This window comes from Xyrauchen texanus, chromosome 23 (assembly GCF_025860055.1).
Source record: "Xyrauchen texanus isolate HMW12.3.18 chromosome 23, RBS_HiC_50CHRs, whole genome shotgun sequence".
Classification (NCBI taxonomy): Eukaryota; Metazoa; Chordata; class Actinopteri; order Cypriniformes; family Catostomidae; genus Xyrauchen; species Xyrauchen texanus.
In genome coordinates this window covers 14,573,525-14,593,300 of record NC_068298.1, presented here as the reverse complement: position 1 = coordinate 14,593,300, position 19,776 = coordinate 14,573,525, and the positions used below count along the sequence as shown (strand labels likewise).

The 19,776-nt window shown below is 41.1% G+C and overlaps 2 protein-coding genes across 4 annotated transcripts in view; both read right to left on the bottom strand.

The window, feature by feature from the left end:
• The window catches only part of LOC127663079 (long-chain-fatty-acid--CoA ligase 4-like), a 188,958-nt gene extending 178,624 nt beyond the window's left edge, over window positions 1-10,334 (bottom strand). Inside the window, exon 1 of the mRNA XM_052154502.1 lies at window positions 10,324-10,334. The gene's annotated coding sequence lies outside the window, so the exon portion shown is untranslated. The remainder of the gene's footprint in view (window positions 1-10,323) is intronic.
• The window catches only part of LOC127663077 (probable E3 ubiquitin-protein ligase MID2), a 185,485-nt gene that overhangs the window by 133,608 nt on the left and 32,101 nt on the right, over window positions 1-19,776 (bottom strand). The gene's annotated exons all lie outside the window — the stretch shown is intronic.

Below are 19,776 nucleotides of genomic sequence, written 5' to 3'. Positions count from 1 at the left end.
AAGCCGTTTTGCCCTCATTTCCTCCAGTGCTACCCTCAGCCACACAAAATAAAACTAAAAACACCCTTTGCCTTATATAGTGCCTTTATACTTTAGCTCCATGAGGAGAGAAAGGTCAGTGAAAATGGAAAGCATTAAATTCAATTTCATACAATTTGCTATTCTGCAAAAGTCTAAATCTTACCAGTTTCAGTGTAAAAAAAAAAAAGAATAATGCAATGCTCTATGCAATTTAGTCCTGACTTCCCATTAATAGTTTAAGGCTGAAGTGTCTATATAGCTATTCTTTATTGTAATTCAGAGAATTCTACAAAACCAGTCTCTCTTTATCTCTCTAATGTCCACAATATGAATTCAAGCAATGACAGATCTCTTAAAATTATAAATACACTTCATCGTGTTTGGCTTTACTACTCAAAAAAATAAAGCAATAAAAATCAAAACATTCATAATTTCAAATTACATGGCAACTTTATCAGATCATCATATCAGGATTCTTTTAACCAAAGAAAAATATTTGAATTTCATCCATAATTAAGCATCAGGAGTATAAAAGAAAATAACAAAGCAAAGCAGTGCTCATAATTTCCCCCTGAATAAAGCTAACACTCTTTATTCAAGGGCCACTTTGTTAGCTGAGGAGACATGAATCCTGGCAGTGCTTGACAATTTTGTATCCAGCTCTTTGAAAAATAAATTACCTGTGGCTTAAATGTCATTTAGAGAGAAGCTGGCTGGATTAGATGTGTGTAAAATTGGAGCTGTAAACCGGTGTCATGCATCAACATGAAAACTGGAGTCTTTATAACGCCAGTCTGGAAGAAAATTACTTGATAATAAATTAGCCAGTTTCATGTTTGTCTATCCAATCTCACTTGAAAAAAAAAACAAAAAGAAGAAAATGAAAAACATGAACAACATCAAAAACAAAAGCCTTCTTTAAAACCTGCAAGTATGGCTGGTCATATTTCTAAGTGTCTTCTGAGACAAAGTCTCTGGTCGAGAATGTGGTGTTCCTTTTGATCCTATTAATTAGATCAGTCAGAGAGGAGAGGGTAAGTGCATCTTGTCAGTGTACACTAATCCCTTCAATAAAGATTAGCTGTAGTGTGTAAAAAGCCAATTGAGGCAGGTTGTCTCAGGCAAGATCTGCTAAGAGGGATCAAAAGATCTCAACAGAACTAAATGTTGAAGTTGAGCTGCCAGAAAAAAAAGAAGAAAAAGAAAACAAAAACACAAATACATCCAACCCAGGCTCATGCATCATATTTTTAGCTCAGACACTATCTGTGAGAAAATAACACAGAATTAAAGGGATAGTTCACCCAAAAATGAAAATTCTCTCATGATTTACTCACCCTCAAGTCATCCCATAAATGCATGACTTTCTTTGTTCTGCAGAACACAAATTAAGATATTTAGAAGAATATATAATAATATTTCAGCTGTAGGACCTCACAATGCACGTGAACGGGTGCCAAAAAAAATTAAACTCCAAAATCCACATAAAGGGAGCATAAAAGTAATCTATACGACTCCAGTGGTTAATTCCAAAATGTAAACATCTTTACAGATCAACTTGTAAATGTTACCATTTAAAATGGTTGTTTTTACAGTATATTTTACAGTGCAGTAGCATCATTTATATTATTAAATGCTAAACTTAATATATTAACCTTCTGAAACTGTAAAAATCTTCTTTTCACTTTATAATGTATTGTTAATCACCGTAGCAATTAGAGTAGGGCACATGATGACATGAAGTTCATCAATAGTGGCCCTTCCTGGAGCAATAACCAATAAACATATAGAGACAGTGTCACTCACACAAACAATAAACATTATCAGCGTAACACATGTGAAATTATAATTATGTAATAAACATTAACTAAACTACATCAATATAACACAGAACACCCCAAAGTACATAACTGATATTAAAAATAAGAAGAAACATAACTATTCCCATAAAATACAATGCATGCCCTGTTATTAGGCAAATGGTATTCCTCAGGATTAATTTTATTGTTGAACAAACACATTGTTCTCAGTCAATCCAAAATGTTATTGAACCTCAAACCTGAATGATTAACAAAGAAAAAGTGAGTTTTGTCTTTCTCAGGGGAATATGTAAGTGTGAACAATTATTAGGCAACTAAATAATAAAAATAATTTCTCCCAACTCAATTGTTTATTCTCAATTTTTAGAGTAGGCGCAACAAATAAGTAACACAAAATGACAATTAAAAATTTTTTTTGGCCTTTCGCTGAAGCAGCAACCACAGCCTCCCAAATGTTGTTTAAATGAGATTATTTGGGCATCTTTGAGGCCCTTGCTGGATAGCCAAGCAGTGGAGTACTTGGATGCATGTGATGGAGCATTGTCCTGCATAAAGACCATGGCCTTCTTGAATGCTGAGAACTTCTTTGAGAATTGGGTTTCAGTTCATCTTCAACTCGAAACTACCTCATCCTTAATGATAGCAGCCCATACCAGTACCCCTCCTCCACCTTTCTGGCACCTGACTAGAAGTGGTGCCCTGTGTCCATTAGTGATCCAGCCACGGGCCCATCCATCTGGTCCATCAAGAGTCACTCTCATTTCATCTGTCCATAAAACCTTTGAAAAATCTGTCTTCATGTATTTCTTTGCCCAATCTTTACGCTTTCAACTTGTGAATATATTCAGTGGTGGTCGTATTTCAGCCTTCTTTACCATGGCCATGTCTTGGCACCTTGTACTTCTGGACACTCCAGATTCTTCTCAAGTCTTTTGCAGTTAATTTGCACCTTTTCTTCTTCATGCGTTTTTTGCACCCCAGTTGACTATTTGCAACAAAACGTTTGATTGTCCGGTGGTCACGCCTCAATAATTTAGCTATTTCAAGAGTGTTGCAACCGTCTGAAAGGGATTTTACAATATTTGACTTTTCAATATCAGCTAATTCTCTTTTTGGCCCATTTCACCTGAGGTAATGAAGCTGCCTAATAATTATGCACACCTTGATATAACTGAGATATACACCCGCACTCATTACACAAATACATATCACATTAAAATGATTGAATCCAATAAGCATTCAAGTTTATATGGTTTGGAGTTGGAAAATGTGCATGAAAATAATGATAAGATCAGAATACTCACTTGCCTAATAATTGGGCACACAGTGTATAATGAAATGTAAAGGGTCATATAGGGAATTCTGCGAACGCCCGGTTATTGTTTTTACCATCATTTTAACAATAAACAATAAAAGTGTACTCTCTTGTTAAAAAATATATGCATTTTAACCGTTAATTATACGGGAAAATATTTGATTTTTAACATTTTACCTTAAAACTACATTCATTGTCTTTTTAAATATACATATATATATGAAAATGTAAGTACATTTTACGTTAACTACTTGTTAACCAATTTACGTTTTTTAACAATGTAGGTGTGGGTGAGAAACAGATCAATATTTAAGTATATTTTTGTCATAAATTCTCCAACCTGCCCATTAGGGGGCAATATGCAAGAAGGATGTGAATCACCAAAAACAGAAGGAGAATGAGAAATTTAAAGAAAAGAGGAAATTGACTGAGCAGGGAGCAGGAACTTAAATGTTGATCTGTTTCTCAAGAATATATGGATTTAACCACCAGAGTCACTGGAGTACTTTAATTTGGCCCATATGTGGATTTTGGGGCTTCAATATTTTGGCACCCATTCACTTACATTGTATGGACCTAAAGAGCTGAGAAATACTACTAAACATCTTTGATTGTGTTCAAATGAGGGTGAGTAAATTATGAGAGAATATTCATTTTTGGGTGAACTAACCCTTTACGTTTTGTGTGTATTTTGTATGATCAAGGGCTCAAGGTTTGCCTGTTAGCATGAGCCAGTTAGCCCCTGTTTTTAGATGCCATAATGACACAATTATTAATAAAATATTTTGCATTTATGAATAAAATATTTTGCAAGCAACATATAGATTGCAAGTATTTCATTTTATTATTGGAGTTGATTTCTGTCAGGTGTAAAGCAGTTCTAAAACAGTCTTAGACAGAAGGCACATTTTGAATAAGCACAAATAAAACGAAACCCTTGACAAGCAAGGTGATTACACGACAACATTTCTGTCAGATATTTCCCCTTCTCAGTTTAGGTGTCTCACGAGATTTCTATTCATATCCGTATGAAATTAACATGTTTATAGATGGGGTACAGATTTCTAAAATACAAAATAAAACGACACATAGCTTGTTTATGCTGGCTGGTACATAATGTCTGTGGAGTGTAGCCATAGATTCTGGAGTGTGCATCCACACTGCCATCTAGTGCCACCCAGGGGCTTGCTTGTTAAACTCGAGACTAGTTATGGTCTTACTTATCTAGTGACTTTGCAGTGCACTTACTACAGGCAGTTTCCCTAGAGCAAGTGTGCAAACAATGGGAAATTGTCCCCATGTTTGTATTTGCTTTTGTGTAGCAGAATTACCTTATAAACAATTGCCCTAACAGCAGTTATGCATCAGTTTTAATGTAGTTGAAATACTATACTGCATTATATAAGTATACATACAATGACACTACAATTTAATGATAGTAAAATCCACATACTAAATAAATACTGAGACAGCTCATTGACAGTAGATACATTTATCCAGTCTACAATCATTATGAATTAGCATCATTAGCCGTTATATAGGGATGATTTTCAACATATTCTGACTGAATAAGTCCTGAAAAGCGACGTTAAGCTGCCCATAGCCTATACAATTTACAAATAACATCCAGATTCTTTTCTCACTTGTATCTGAGTAATCATCTCTCCACAGTTCAGAATATATTTGATAAAGCTGATAAAATTTAATGAGCATAAAATTGGAGTGAAAAACCATTTACCTTCAAATAAATACATACTTCCAAAGACAAACTACCACTCAGCTTATTTACATAAAACTTTCTAGGTGCACTCATGGTAAGTGCCTCAGGTGCTATTCCGTATTGCAGAAATAATTATAGAAATTGATAGCCGGGTGTCTGTTGTTCCATGAGACTGACTCTGGCACATGCTCAGGCTTGGCCAACAGGGTGGAAGTGGAAATCGAGCTCTGAGGACTAGAGGGAGGGGGTTACTCAGCCCTGCCACTGAACGGTGTGGTTCAGCTGAGGGCCAGCCACCTGTCACAAGGCTATCCCTTTACCTCAACCAGTCATATACAGTTCAGATCGGCTCCTTATTTCATCTTCCTGCTGGCCTTTTGACAAACATCCTGAGTGTTCTTTAGGCCTCCCATGTGTCCTTCCAAATGTCTGGCCAACAGAAAGGTGATGTTAGGATAGAGCTCTTGAAATCATTCATACAGTTCATATGCAGTATATCCACACTCAAGCAACATAATCTGAACCATATGTTAATTGATATAACACTGACTTCCTGTTCCGGTTGCTGCCGGCACATTGCATATGTCTATGTTTGTAGCTTGCTAGCCTGCTTAGCATTGCTCATTCTTGCTTATTTACATTCATAATTTTATCCTTTGCCATTTTACCACGTGCTTCAGGTTTTTCTGCTTCTCTACTGTTTCAACTGTGTGTATTTTTCCGTGCATACCCGTTTCTCTCATTTTGTCTTTTATTTTTTTCCGCTTGTCTACATCTCGAGTCTCAACTGCGTGCATTAATTTTCTCCACTGTGTTATACATGGATTATTGCATCAATCTCAAACATGTGCTGATTAGGAACCACATCGATCTCAAATCCTAAATAAATTTTAAGCCATTAGTTTTTATTCTGTTAATTTAAAGACACCATGAAATTACTTGACCGAGCACAGGCTTCTTGTCTGTGTTGACACATTTTTTATTGAGACAGTAAGTTTGCGCTGGACAGGACATACTGTGGGGCTCATCTGAACTGTACATTTTAAATGCGTACATCTGCATAAAGTTGATTTTGTCAACAAGGAGTATAATAGCATATAAATAATAATAATTATAATAATTCCTTACATTTACAGTTCAAGTCAGAAGTTAACAAATATATTTAAACTCAGCTTTTCACAATTCCTGACATTTAATCGTAGAAAACATTCGCTGTCTAAGGTCAGTTAGGATTACTATATTTTAAGAATGTGAAATGTCAGAATAATGGTAGAGATAATTTTTATTTCTTTCATTACATTCCCAGTGGGTCAGAAGATTCCATACACTTTGTAAGTATTTGATAGCATTGTCTTTAAATTGTTTAACTTGGTATACACTTTTTGGGTAGCCTTCTACAAGCTTCTCACAATTAATTTGGCCCATTCCTCCAGACAGAACTGGTGTAACGGAGTCAGGTTTGTAGGCCTCCTTGCTCGCACATACTTTTTCAGTTCTGCCTAAAAATCGGATTGAGGTCAGGATTTCATGATGGTCACTCCAATACCTTGACTTAGTTGTCCTTAAGCCATTTTGCCACAACTCTGGAGGTATGCTTGGGGTCGTTGACCATTTGGAAGACCCCTTTGCGACTGAGCTTCAACTTCCTAGCTGATGTCTGAGATGTTGCTTCAATATATCCACATACATTTCCTTCCTCATGATGATCCTTCCATCTATTGTGTGAAGTGCACCAGCCCCTCCTGCAGCAAAGCACCCCCACAACATGATGATGCCACCCCCATGCTTCACGGTTGGGATGGTGTTCTTCAGCTTGCAAGCCTTACCCTTTTTCCTCCAAACATAACAATGGTCATTATAGCCAAATAGTTAAATTTTTGTTTCATCAGATATTTGTCCCTATGTACACTTGCAAACTGTTGTCTGGCTTTTTTATGGTGGTTTTGGAGCAGTGGCTTCTTCCTTGCTGAGCAGCCTTTCAGGTTATGTTGTAAACTTCTGACCCACTGGAATTGTGATATAGTCAATTCAAAGTGAAACAATCTGCCTCTAAACAATTGTTGGAAAAATTACTCGTGTCATGCACAAAGTAGATGTCCTAAACGACTTGCCAAAACTATAGTTTTCTAAGATTAAATCTATGGAGTGGTTAAAAAATCAGTTTTAATGACTTCAACCTAAGTGTATGTAAACCTCTTACTTCAACTGTATATTTCTCTGGGACATCTCCTTAAACACCACCAGTGTGCAGCATCCACCTGTATGATGTGATGGCAGCTATCATGTGCCAGATGCCCACTACACACCAACTATTTGTGGAAAGGAGATTACAGTGAAATTTGCCAATTCAAAGGGCAGGGGTATTCAATTAAAATTTCAAGAGGTCCATTCTCTACATTTCCTTTCCAGCAATGGCCCGGAAAATAATAACTTGCACGGTGTCAGTAGTCAGTATGGCTTTGAAATTATGTTTTGTTTTGTTCTTTGAAATAGTTATAAGTTATTACAACTTTCCTCGTTGGCAGCAATAAATCTTTGTAAAGTTTACAAAGGTTTAACAGTTTAACATCTCATTCCTAAAGTGAGTATCTATTAATAATAAACTAACAATTTACATCTTAAAAATACAGTTTGCTTAAGATAAGTAAAAATAGGCTAACTGTGAAATAATGGGATTGTGCTCATAAGAAGCAGAGAACACCACTATCCAGCCTAACTAATTATTTATATGAATTATTAGATTTGGGGTACTCGAGTTCGGACTTGGACTTGAGTCTGAGTCACAAGTCCAATTTTAATGGACTTGGAACTGTCTCGGATGCATATTTACTCTGACTTGACTCGGACTTGAGCCTTACGGAATTGTAATTTTTCCATATATGCAATGTGTTTGTTCACATTGTGACTGTCTCGTCTTGTGTGTGTGTGTGCGGGTTACAAAATAACCAACCTCACCGTAAACAGTCACAATGAGCCACGCGGAGGATTCGCGTAGCTCACTAGAGCGGAGAAGCACGTCACATTCGGCGCGAGGAGCTACAGTTTGGAGGCAGGACAAAGCGCTCGCGGCCCAGGGGCAGCAAGTATGTTCTTTGTCTGATTTATGTCACCCTGTTTCACCTGTGTCTGCCCCTGAGCCCGTTTATGCCTCCAGTGTATTTCTAAGCGCCGTGAGCCTTCAACCCCCTGAGAGGTTTGACGGCTCTTCGGCGCTTGCCAAGAGTTTTTCGTGCAAGGCAGAGGTGGTGTAATGCATAACCCCGCCCTGACATTATGGAGCCAGCGGCCCGACTCTTGGTTTTATGCCAGGGAGCCAACCCTTGGAGGCTTATATTATGGATTTTTGTGCCCTGGCCAACCAGGTGAATTTTGATGAGGTGGCTCTGAAAGACATTTTTCAATTTGGACTGAATGAGCCAGCCTCATCATTCATGCCTGGTGGTCGCTGCTCTCTCAACCTGACTCAGTTTATTGACCTCGCCCTACTGTACGCTTGGTTCCTCGCTTACTGTGGGGAGGCAGACACTGAACCAGCGCTCCACACCATGGCCCCCGCCTCGAGCCTCACCACGGCCCCTCGCCCTGAAGCCTACCACGCCCCCCGCCTTGAAGCCTACCACGGCCCCCGCCTTGAAGCCTGACATGGCCCCAGTCCCGAAGCCTGTCACGGCCCCAGTCCCGAGCCTGTCACGCCCCAGTCCCGAGCCTTACATGGCCCCAGTCCCGAGCCTTACACGCCCCAGTCCCAGGCCTTACACGCCCCAGCCCCAAAGCCTTACACGCCCCAGCCCCGAGCCTGACACGGCCCCAGCCCCGAAGCCTGACACGGCCCCAGTCCCGAAGCCTAACACGCGCCCATGTCTGCCACGGTCAGCGAGCCAGCGCCTGTAGCCTCGACCGCCCCAGAGCCAGCGCCAGTAGCCTCGACCGCCCCCATGGCCACGCCCCTGTTGGTCGAAGACGTAAGAGAAGGAAGAGGGCCCCTTCTCCCCAGTCTCGTCTTGTGCTCAAGACCGCAGAGGTTCCCTCAGAGTCTTCCACAGCTCTACCAACCTCTGCTCCGCCCTCAGAGTCTTCCACGGCTCTGCCGGGTTCTGCTCCACCCTCAGAGTCTTCCACGGCTCTGCCAGCCTCTGCTCGCCCCTCAGAGCCCTCGTGGCCTCCGCCTCACGAGCCTCCCAAGGCTCCTCCTCCCAAGCCTCCCAGGGCTCTACCTCCCAAGCCCCCCAGAGCTCCGCCTCTCAAGCCTCTCAGGGCTTCTCCTCCCGAGTCTTTCAAGGCTCCTCCTCCCAAGCCTCCTCTTCTCGAGCCTCCCAGGGCTCCGCCTCACGAGCCTCCCAAGGCTCCTCCTCCCAAGCCTCCCAGGGCTCCTCCTCTCGAGCCTCTCAGGGCTTCTCCTCTCGAGTCTTTCAGGGCTCCCCCTCCCAAGCCTCTCAGGGCTTCTCCTCTCGAGTCTTTCAGGGCTCCACCCCTCAAGCCTCTCACGGCTTCGCCTCTCGAGTCTCTCAGGGCTCCTCCCCCCTCAAGCTTCTCAGGGCTTCCCCTCTCGAGTCTTTCAGGGCTCCGTCCCTCGAGTCTTTCATGGCTCCACCCCTCAAGCCTCTCACGGCTTTGCCTCTCGAGTCTCTCAGGGCTCCTCCTCCCCTTGAGCCTCTCAGGGCTCCTCCTCCCCTCGAGCCTCTCAGGGCTCCGTCCCTCGAGTCTTTCATGGCTCCACCCCCAAGCCTCTCACGGCTTCGCCTCTGGAGTCTCTCAGGGCTCCTCCCCCTCTCAAGCCTCTCAGGGCTTCGTCTCTCGATTCTTCCAGGGCTCCTCCTCCTCCCGAGCCTCTCGGGGCTCCGTCTCTTGAGTCTTTCATGGCTCCCCCCCTCGAGCCTCTCGAGCCTTCCAGGGCCCCACCTCTAGAGCCTCTCGAGTCTTCCACGACCTTTTTCCCCGAGCCTCTCACGGCTCTACTCTCAGAGACTCCAGAGCCTCCTAGGGCTCCGCCTCCCGAGCCTCCTACGGCTCCGACCTCCCGAGCCTCCTACGGCTCCGACCTCCCGAGCCTCCCACGGCTCCGACCTCCCGAGCCCCTCACGGCTCTGCTCCCAAAGACTCCAGAGCTTTCTATGGCTCCGCCTCTCGGGCCTCCTACGGCTCTACCCCCGAGACTACAGAGCCTGCCAGGTCGTCGCCTCGGGGACCTCCCAAGGCGCCACCACCATTGGCTCCACCTCCTGAGCCTTCCAGGCCTTCCCCCCTAAAGCCTCCTTCGGCTCCACCTCCAGAGCCTTCCAGGCCTTCGCCCCTAAAGCCTCCTTCGGCTCCACCTCCAGAGCCTTCCAGGCCTCCGCCTCTAGAGCCTCCCACGGCGCCACCGTCATTGGCTCCACCTCCAGAGCCTTTCAGTCCTTCGCCCCTAAAGCCTCCTTCGGCTCCACCTCCAGAGCCTTCCAGAACCCCACCTCCAGAGCCGCCTACAGTGCAGCCTCTGACGGCACCGCCTTTCACGGCTCAGCCCGGACTTCCTGACCCTCTCCCTGTCCTGTGGCCTCTTCCCTGGCCTCCGGACCCTATTCCTGTCCGGTGGTCACCTTCCAGACCCCCGGACCCAGTCCCTGTCCTCCAGTCGCCTTCCAGACCCCCTGACCCTGTCTCTGCCCTACGGCTGCCCCCTAGATCTCCCGACCACCCGCCTGTCCGCTATGTTCCCCCTGACCTTGCCTTGAAACTGCCCATTGACCCCATGGACTGTCTCATTTCCCTCTGTGCCCCTTGGACTGCCCTCAATTTTGTTTGTGTGTTTTGTGGGTTGTCTGTTCAGGGTTTTTTGTTTGTTGGGATCGCCCAGCACCACTTCCCAGAGGTCGCGCCTCGCAACCAAGCGGCCATCAGGAGCCGTCCGTTATAGAGGGGAGTACTGTCACGAACCCCGCTCCTCGCTCCGCCCCTCGAGCTTCCTCGCTCGTTTTGCTCCCTCGGGCTACCACGCCCGTTTTGCTCGCTTCGAGCTTGCACGCTCGTTTTGCTCCTACTGAGCTCACACGCTCGTACACTATCTCCCCCCTCGGGCTCACATGCCCACTCCCAATGGCCAGAACATTATGTACACCTGCGCCTGCTCTCAGTCACCACATTAGTTTCACCTGCACTCGTCTCATCACCTATCATTGTTTACACCTGCACTCGCCCCTATATATTTCACAACCCGTTCGTCTCACTCCTGTTGGTTATTGTGTTTAGTTCCCCTTGTCTTTGCCCCCCGCTAGTCTCGTCTAGTTCTGATCTCCACTGTGTTTAGCTTTCCCCCTCGCTTTGCCAGCTCTAGTATTCCCCTTGTCCCCTTGTTTTTCATCTCGCTAGTCCCGTCTAGTTGTGCTTGTTTCCCGGCTTCGACCTCCCGCTCTCGTTGACCACTCTCTCCCGGATTTGCCCCTTGTTTGTATCTGGATTCCCTGGCTTTTGACCCAATGCTCACCCCGACGATTCTCCCTCTGGATTTTCCCTACTGTACCTTCGCCTGCTCTTTAAATAAAAGCAGTGTTTGTTCACATTGTGACTGTCTCGTCTTGTGTGTGTGTGTGCAGGTTACAATATAATTTGTGATCCAATGAAAAACAAACAGAAAAATAACATGACATAGGGTGACCATTCGTCCTCTGTTCCCCCAGACATGCCCTCTTTTGCAGTCCTGAAAAAAAAGCTTCAGGTCGGGATTTCAAAATTTACTCTAAATGTCAGGGATTTGGCTTTGTCTTCATATTGATGTGCCCTCTACAGTTAACTACTATAATACATTCTGTGTATTTGATAATGCACATACATTTTCAGGTGTATATGTCCTTTCACATGATTATTCTTGTTGAGAGCAGCAGCTCGCCCTCTTTCAAAGTACTTTTTTAGCTCTCTTGCCTGTGCGCCCATGCTGTAGTGTGTGTGTGGAAAGAGATGACCATTCACCAGACATGCTCTTCTGATCTCATCCAGAAATATCAAATATGTAAGTACACTTTATAAAGTAAGTTCCCCAACTCTCACTACACAAAGTAATTTCAAACTGAAAATGTTGACTATATCAAGACAAAATCAATTGTACCAAGTATCAGGGACATTTAAAATGACAGATGAAATAGACCATGATGGAAATTGTACATGTCAGTCCATCGCATATTTGTAGCACAACCTCTGTGTGTTACATGTGCTAATTAGACATTTAAAACACCATCACCCAGCTGAACATGCCCATTTTAAAAAAAGAAGCTAAAAAGGGAAAGCGGCTAAAGCTAGCCAGAGCTCAGAGCCAGTCACAAGTCAGCAGCCTCTCCTATCATTCCTTGGTATGAGCAGCGAAAATTCCAAAGCGATTACGAGGAAAATTATGGAATTCATGGCCCTAGATGACCAGCTGTTCTCCATAGTTGAGGACAGAGGGATCAGAAATCTGATGAATTTCCTCGATACAGAGTAGGACGTACTTTCCGACGTCGCGTTGCCCGAGTTGTTTAATCTCGTGTTATGTAAGACACGCAGCCTGTTATCTGTCAACATTTGGGTACACAAATCCGGGAGCGGGGAAGGGGGGTGCTGGATGGCAGAGGCAGGCTAAATACACACAAATTGTGCCGTTGTGATTTAACGTAATTTTTCCCACCGTGTCCGATATTAAAATCCGTGCGACACACATTGCCAAAGGCGTGGGCATTGTCGATATGGCTTCGGGATATGAAATTAAATTCTTCCATCCAGCTGTTGTTAAATGTACATGTATATTTAGTTATTTTCACCGGAGCACCAGCTGAGTCTTCTCCTCCCCTCTACCAGTGATGCTTGATTTAACATCCCGCGTCTACTGCCTGCGCAGATATCAACAGCGCAAATGGGTTGTAGGTTGCCAGATTGTGGATTGTACCTCTTTCTAGTCACAGAGCACTTTATTTTGAGAGTTTTTTAAGTGAGAGAAGATCCTGTAACTTAGTGCAGTTTGGGGGAAATTGTAATGTTTAATAATTTATTTTATTATGAAAATAAAATTTAGCATTGAAGAAAGGTAGATTTTGTTTGTATATGTGGTCAATAATAGTTCTTAGAAAGAAAATCGGAAAAAATCGGTATCGGCAGGCCACACTTGCAAAAAATCGGAAATCGAAATCGGCCAAGAAAATTGCAATCGGTGCATCTCTAGTTTACAGTGTAGTGTTACCCACATGGTCTACCATAAATGTACCACCCATTCTCAACCCTGCTTATCTTTATAGGTTAAACAGGCAAGAGCTGCTGGGAGAAATGCTGCTGGCATAGGCCTAGATTGCATCAGTGCTAACAGACATGGACTAAAAGCCACAAAACTCCAATTCTGATTTCATGGCGTCTATCATTAAATAAATGACAAGATAGCAACAGTTGACAGTTCTGGCCGTGTTTTCATATTTGAAATCATTACTTTTACAAGACCAAAGCCTAGTCATATTCCCATTCTCTTTAAAGTCAGTGCTGTGATTGTATTGCACTTATGCTCAGATAAGCCAACATATTATTTGGACTCAATTTTCCAGACATCATAAAACTCTTCTTTTGTCACCTCAAAACATACAGAAGTTCCAATGCACACATTTATAGCCTCTGTACAGTGACAAACAAAGAAAGAAAAGCAGTTTTCAAAGAGAATTCATTAAAATGTCCCAATAAATTTCACAAAAAGGCAATTTAGCCAAACACAGACCAGAATATACTGCAAAAGTTCAATAAATGACAAAAGAGCACTGAGAACGCAGATAAGATGTAATTCCGATAAAATCCACAGAAAATGCAAGGTAATAATGGATGAAAATCTAAAGCAATGTTGTCTGTTAGCTGTCAGAGGCTGTGCCCACCAGCTGTGGTTGATAACCCAGAGAGAGAGACAAAAGCTGTCATTACTAGCTGCTGAATACATTATAGCAGGAGGAAGTGACAAATTGCATTCCTTGGAATTCTTTCCTACCTAAACAAAGACTTACTGATGGATCTCATTAAAGAACAATATGCTAAACAATTAGAAGAGAGTAGTAATTGTAGGCTGTGGGCTTTTTAAAGATGTGCCGCCAGTGAATATGTGGGAAGAGTGAACTGAACTGAGGTAACTAGAGGATGAAATGACAAGCCACTCTATTCTGTTTACAGTTTCACACAGAACCTTCTTTGAAGAACGTTATTATTTAAAATAAGGAACAGACTTGGTTTAGCACAAAGAACATTCTAAACTTCATCTCACATTAATAAAAAAAATAACAGAAGTGTTGACCAACTTACAGGCCATTTTTCACAAAACATAATACTCACAGCAGTGAAATGTGATTGTCTGAACAGAATCGTTTTCTGCCCTGCAAACTGGACTTTCACAGTTAACCACATTTTACAACTGAAGTGACACATTAAATATTCAGGTCTCCTTACCAAATTTTGAGAGTGAGTTTGGTTGATATATGCAGTACGAGTAGAACCGAAGTTGACAACTAGATGTCTGTCAAGTCACTGACATGTGACATATGGCACGTTATGCTGTCAATCTCTAATGCCAGAGCTGTCAACCACTCTCAGGATCTGGAAAATATTGGTATTGTGAGAAAAAACTTGTGTTAAGTGCTGAGATGGAGAAAAAAAAATAAAAAAATCCCTGAATATTTTCAATGAATGTCTGAGAAAATTTAATCTACGGAATCAGAAATAATTTAAAATAAAAATGTAATTGTTACAGACGTAATACAAACACTTGATATTTACTTTCCCTGTCTGTCACGATGGTTACAGGTATTAGTGAAGGCTAATGTAATATATCAATACAACCTAATTTAAATCACAGTGATGAACAGCAGTTTAGTTTAGTCTAAAAAGGTCTACAAATTATCAAAAAATGTAATGTAAAATGGTGTGTTTGAACTTTTGGGAACACTTTTGAGAAATGACTCCTACATATAGGTTTTTGGAATCAATTCATTCAAATGAACTAATCTGTTGAAGTCTACATACTGCTCATTTAAATGGTAAATTGTCTGCACTTATATAGCACCTTTTTAACCTTAACGGTATTCAAAGTGCTTCACCCATTCATACACACATTCATACTCCAATGGCGGCAGAGCTGCCATGCAAGGCGCTAACCTGCCATTGGGAGCAACTTGGGGTTCAGTGTCTTGCCCAAGGACACTTCAGCATGTGGAGTCATGTGGGCCAGGGTTTCAAACCACCAATCCTGCGTTTAGTGGCCGATCCGCTCTACCAACTGAGCCACAGCCACCCCATTTAACATCATTGTGAAAAATCTCTTTTGCATAATTGAAACAGTCACAGTGATAATGTAAAGCTCAACATGTTTGGAAAAAACATTTCACATACACAATAACTTAATGCTGTAGATGCATTAAATGGTTATAAAGTATCATCATGCTTCAATTAAAAATGGTAAGATGGGAAAAAAACTTTCCCATGGTCCCTGCTGATTTCTTCAGAGGTATGCCACTCTGCTTTTTTTCACGTTATGGATAGATTTCCTCTCCCAAGCTCTGGAATCCAGCAGCCTGACTGGGTGGCAACAATGTGAGTCTTTATTTGCTCCTTAAGGCACAGCGAGATCCGCCAACACATTGGTAGCCTAACAGTGCAGTGATCCTCGCGCTGTGGCCTAACTTTCAACCAGTTACGTCAGCACAGTTAGCAGATGTAGTTTCCAAGATGAAATGCTCCAGATACACGCTGGATATTCATTCTCAGCGTCTTCTTAAATATGTTTTCATAACTATTAGTTCCAGTGTGACAGCTATAATTAACAGCTCCTTTGCTGTTCCAAGCAGTTTTAAAAATGCAATTCTACATCCTTTGTTAACAAACATTTTTTGGATCCGGCAATACACAACAATTATAGACCAATCACCAAATTGCCTTTTATTTCCAAGATTTTGGAAAGAGTTGTTTATTCGCAGCTCTACTCCTATCTAAATACATTTAACATTTTAGATCTCAGTGCCGCGTTTGACACAATCAACCATAATATTATTCTCAATCGTCTTGAGTGTATGGTTCGCATCCAGGGTACGTCCTCCAGCGGTTTGCCTCCTATCTAAAAGATAGGACATTTGCTGTAAATGTAGGGAATTTTTCTTCTATGATGGCTTAATTATCATGTGGTGTCCGTCAAGAGTCGATATTACGTCCCTTACAATTTTCCCTGTATATGCTTCCTCAGAGCTCTATTTTCCAGAAGTACAGCATATCACTGTTATGCTGACGATTCTCAATTTTATTTCCCAGTTAGACAAGAAGTGTTCACTTGATTAGATCCTAAATTGCTTAGAAGATATTAAACATTGGCTAGCAAACCATTTTTTTTTAAATGAAATGAAAGCAAAACCAAAGTTCTGATTTTAGGTTCCTCCATGTCCTCCTTACCTGGCCTGGTTGCCCAGTTATGTCCTCTGATTTCGAATGTACAAGATCATGTAAGGAGTCTTAGAGAGATTTTAGACTCATCGTTAATTTTCAAAATAAGCACATCAGTGCTGTTGTCAACGGTAGCTTTTTCCACCTGAGATCTATTGCTAAAGTAAAACATTTTCTTTCCAATAAAGACCTGGAAATTGTGATCCACTCACTAATTTCATCAAGGTTAGACTATTGTAACTCACTGTACATTGATCTCCCTGAAACTGTGTTATCCCGCCTACATCTGGTTCAAAAAGAGGCAGTTAGGCTTTTAACAGGGTCAAGAAAAAGGGATCACATTTGTAGTATTAGTGTCTCTGCACTGGCTTCCTGTGAAATTCAGGGTCGATTTTAAGGCACTATCTGGTCTCGCACCGCAATATATCATTGACTTTCTCCACCCTTACTCCCCCACTGGAGAGCTCAGGTCTTCAGATCAGCTTATTTTGAGGGTTCCTCATTGTCGCTATAGATCTAAGGGTGATCGTGCCTTTTCTGTGGTAGGTCCTAATCTCTGGAACAGTCTCCCATGACAGGGAGAAATTCTCAGGGCCAGCAAAGCCTTCTCTGCTGGCCTAACATGCCTAATAAATCAATATTTTTTCATCCTTTCATTCTCATTCACCTTTTTGCCTATTTATTTCCAATCGCTTTCCACTCCTAAAACTAAATGTTTATTCAATCAGAATTTATTCCTTGATGCTAACAAGAGAAGCGCTATGCCTGTTTTACAAATCGCATGCCCGAAGCCTAGCTTGTTAGCCAAAGCAGTGCTTGAATTTGAGCTCCACCCTGTTATGCATTCAGAATTTCTATTGAGAATCCCTCAACAGTTCAAGTGAACAGGCATCTAAAGTCAGATGTCAGATTCATCAGCCAATCAGATTGATTTATTTGCTCTTGTTGGGTGGGGTCTTTAGGATATGTCCTGGCCGAGGCCTTCTAGCTGGCCTTGAGTGAAACAATCAAGCTTTAAGTGATTTGAAAGTAAATATCTATAGCTGACGAATCAGCTGTCATCACTGCCGCAATCGCCACTGAGAAAGAGATCCTTATGGATTTAAAAACCAGAGACATAAACAGGAAAGGAGGGCCAATTGCCAATTGATAAGTGCATTGTTATAGCAACATCAGGAGTTTTCTAAGTGTAAATTAGGCTGGCCTGAGCATTCAGTGTCAGTTTAATTTTTGAAAAGCAATCGTGTACCCTGACAAAACAAAATTTATTGCAAACAACATTTAAATTGCAAATATTATTAAATAGTATTAGGCCTCCTTGGTTTTGATTTTCATGCCTGAACCTGTTTATAAAATGTAAACTGGTATTATAAGTTGGCTGTGAAGTAATGTGTAATGTTTAACATAGTAAAAAGAAATGAAAGTACTGGACTGCTGTTTAAACACTATCTGCATGTTTTATGAACTGCTTTTGCTATATGCTTCTGGCAGGTAGAATTCACATTTACATGACACAGTGTCTCCAATAGGCTTGGAATAGTATTGCAACCTAGGAATGATAGCACAGAACACAACATAATGTATGATGTCCATAGGCATAGGGTCTCTTAGTAATTGTGAAACTGTGTTTACTTGGCATGAAATCGCACTGAAGGCCTAGACTTAAACTGCACAGGCCACCACTGATATATATATACAGTACAACTCTGTCATTGTATATTTGTTTGTTTGATCTGTAAAGCACTTTGGGTCAACTTCTGTTGTTTTTTTTAATGCGCTTGATAAATAACTGAGTTGAGTGACAAACTGAAAAAGTGACAAATTATTTACACACCCTCATATTGTTCCAAACCCATATAATACAATGAATAGTTACTGAGGCTAACAATCTGCCTAACATCTCCTTTTTTGTTCCACAGAAGAAAAATTTGGAATAACATGAGAGTAAATGAGGACAGATTGTTTCATTTGTGGGTTGACTATTCCTTTTAATGAGACAATTTTCTTAGAAACCAGTAATGTGGCAGCAGGCAGAGAGAAAAAGTGAGAGAGAGAGAAAGAGAGAGAGTTTGGTGGGAGGAAATTAATCAACTCTGAAAAAAACTAAATTAAGGGAAATTAGACAACATGAAAGTTTAATGACTAATTACAAACTTTGTGGGATTTAATCGCTTGTTGGCGTTGGCTAATTATATGCATTAGAAATGCTCCTCAACCTTTCCCACAAACAGAGGCATGGACATACAGTCCATTTCCTGTTCATGTTCAAGGCACGGAAGGGGTGGATGATGGCTGGTCGCAAATTAACAACAGAAGATTTGTGGTGATACATCAAACCAATTCGTTTTTCCCTTCTTTTTTCCAAACAAGCGCTTTTCAAACTTCTGAGTTTTTAATGCTGCTCAGAGGTGAATGCAGAATGAATAAGCTTATGCAAAAAAATGTTTCTTGAGAATGCAAATAATGTATCCAAAATTAAAGTGGTGAACTGATGTCTCATGAAATGCATTTATGACAATCTGCTCTACCCTCAATCAATGTACTTAACATTTGGGCAAATAGCAGTCAAAACCAAGAACAGCAAAATGCAAATTGCTACAGTACTTAGCAGAGAGGCATGATAAAATATGCATGATCAAAGGACCCTTGCTTGTTAGATCCAAACATTTAATTAGTATCACCACACTTTGGAGACCTGAATTCTTTACCCATAAAAATTTAATAATACATATAACATCAGGTGGGACAGTACATTTAAAAAAAAAAAAAACATTTAATACATAGTAACTGATAACATATTTAGCTTTTACCTAAACAATTTTTTTAATAAAGCTTGTGTGTTTAATTTTTCCAATGTTAAAATTATTTATTTTAAACTTAATTTACTGAGTCAACTATAAGTCTTCTGTAGGTTAATTTGACCTAAAGGGGTAACACTGGCTCTGTGTCACCATCAAGCTCGACACAGCAACATTAGCTCAATGAATGGTGTGAGTTTGTGTAGATACTATCTTTTTGGATGACCACTGGAAAATGGGAGTTTTCTGGATTCTGTTTGAAAACAGTGATTATTTTTGCAATTCTATGTGGGGATGCTTGTGGCATAGTGGATAAATTTGCACTTCAGTTTCAAATGGCTTTATACAAGTCACAAATATTAGGCCTATTTGATATAACTGAATCAACCAAAATGTAAGTTATACCAACAAAAGTCATTTTGAGGGTCAGAGAGTATAAGTAGCTCATTTAGTTTTTTAATTTATGGTAATGTTGAAAGGACACTGATACACTGTTAAAAACGCTTGTAAATTTAACAGAAAAAGAATGTAAAACGCTACATTATAAAACAGATAATTGGTTAATGGTTAATTACCTTACCATGTACAGCATGATAAAAAAAAAATTTTTATTAGGGCAGTGAATATTATCAGCAATATAATTATTATTTTTACATTTATAATTGTTTTTATGTCTTAATTTGTGTAAGTCATTTTCCACCTGCATGT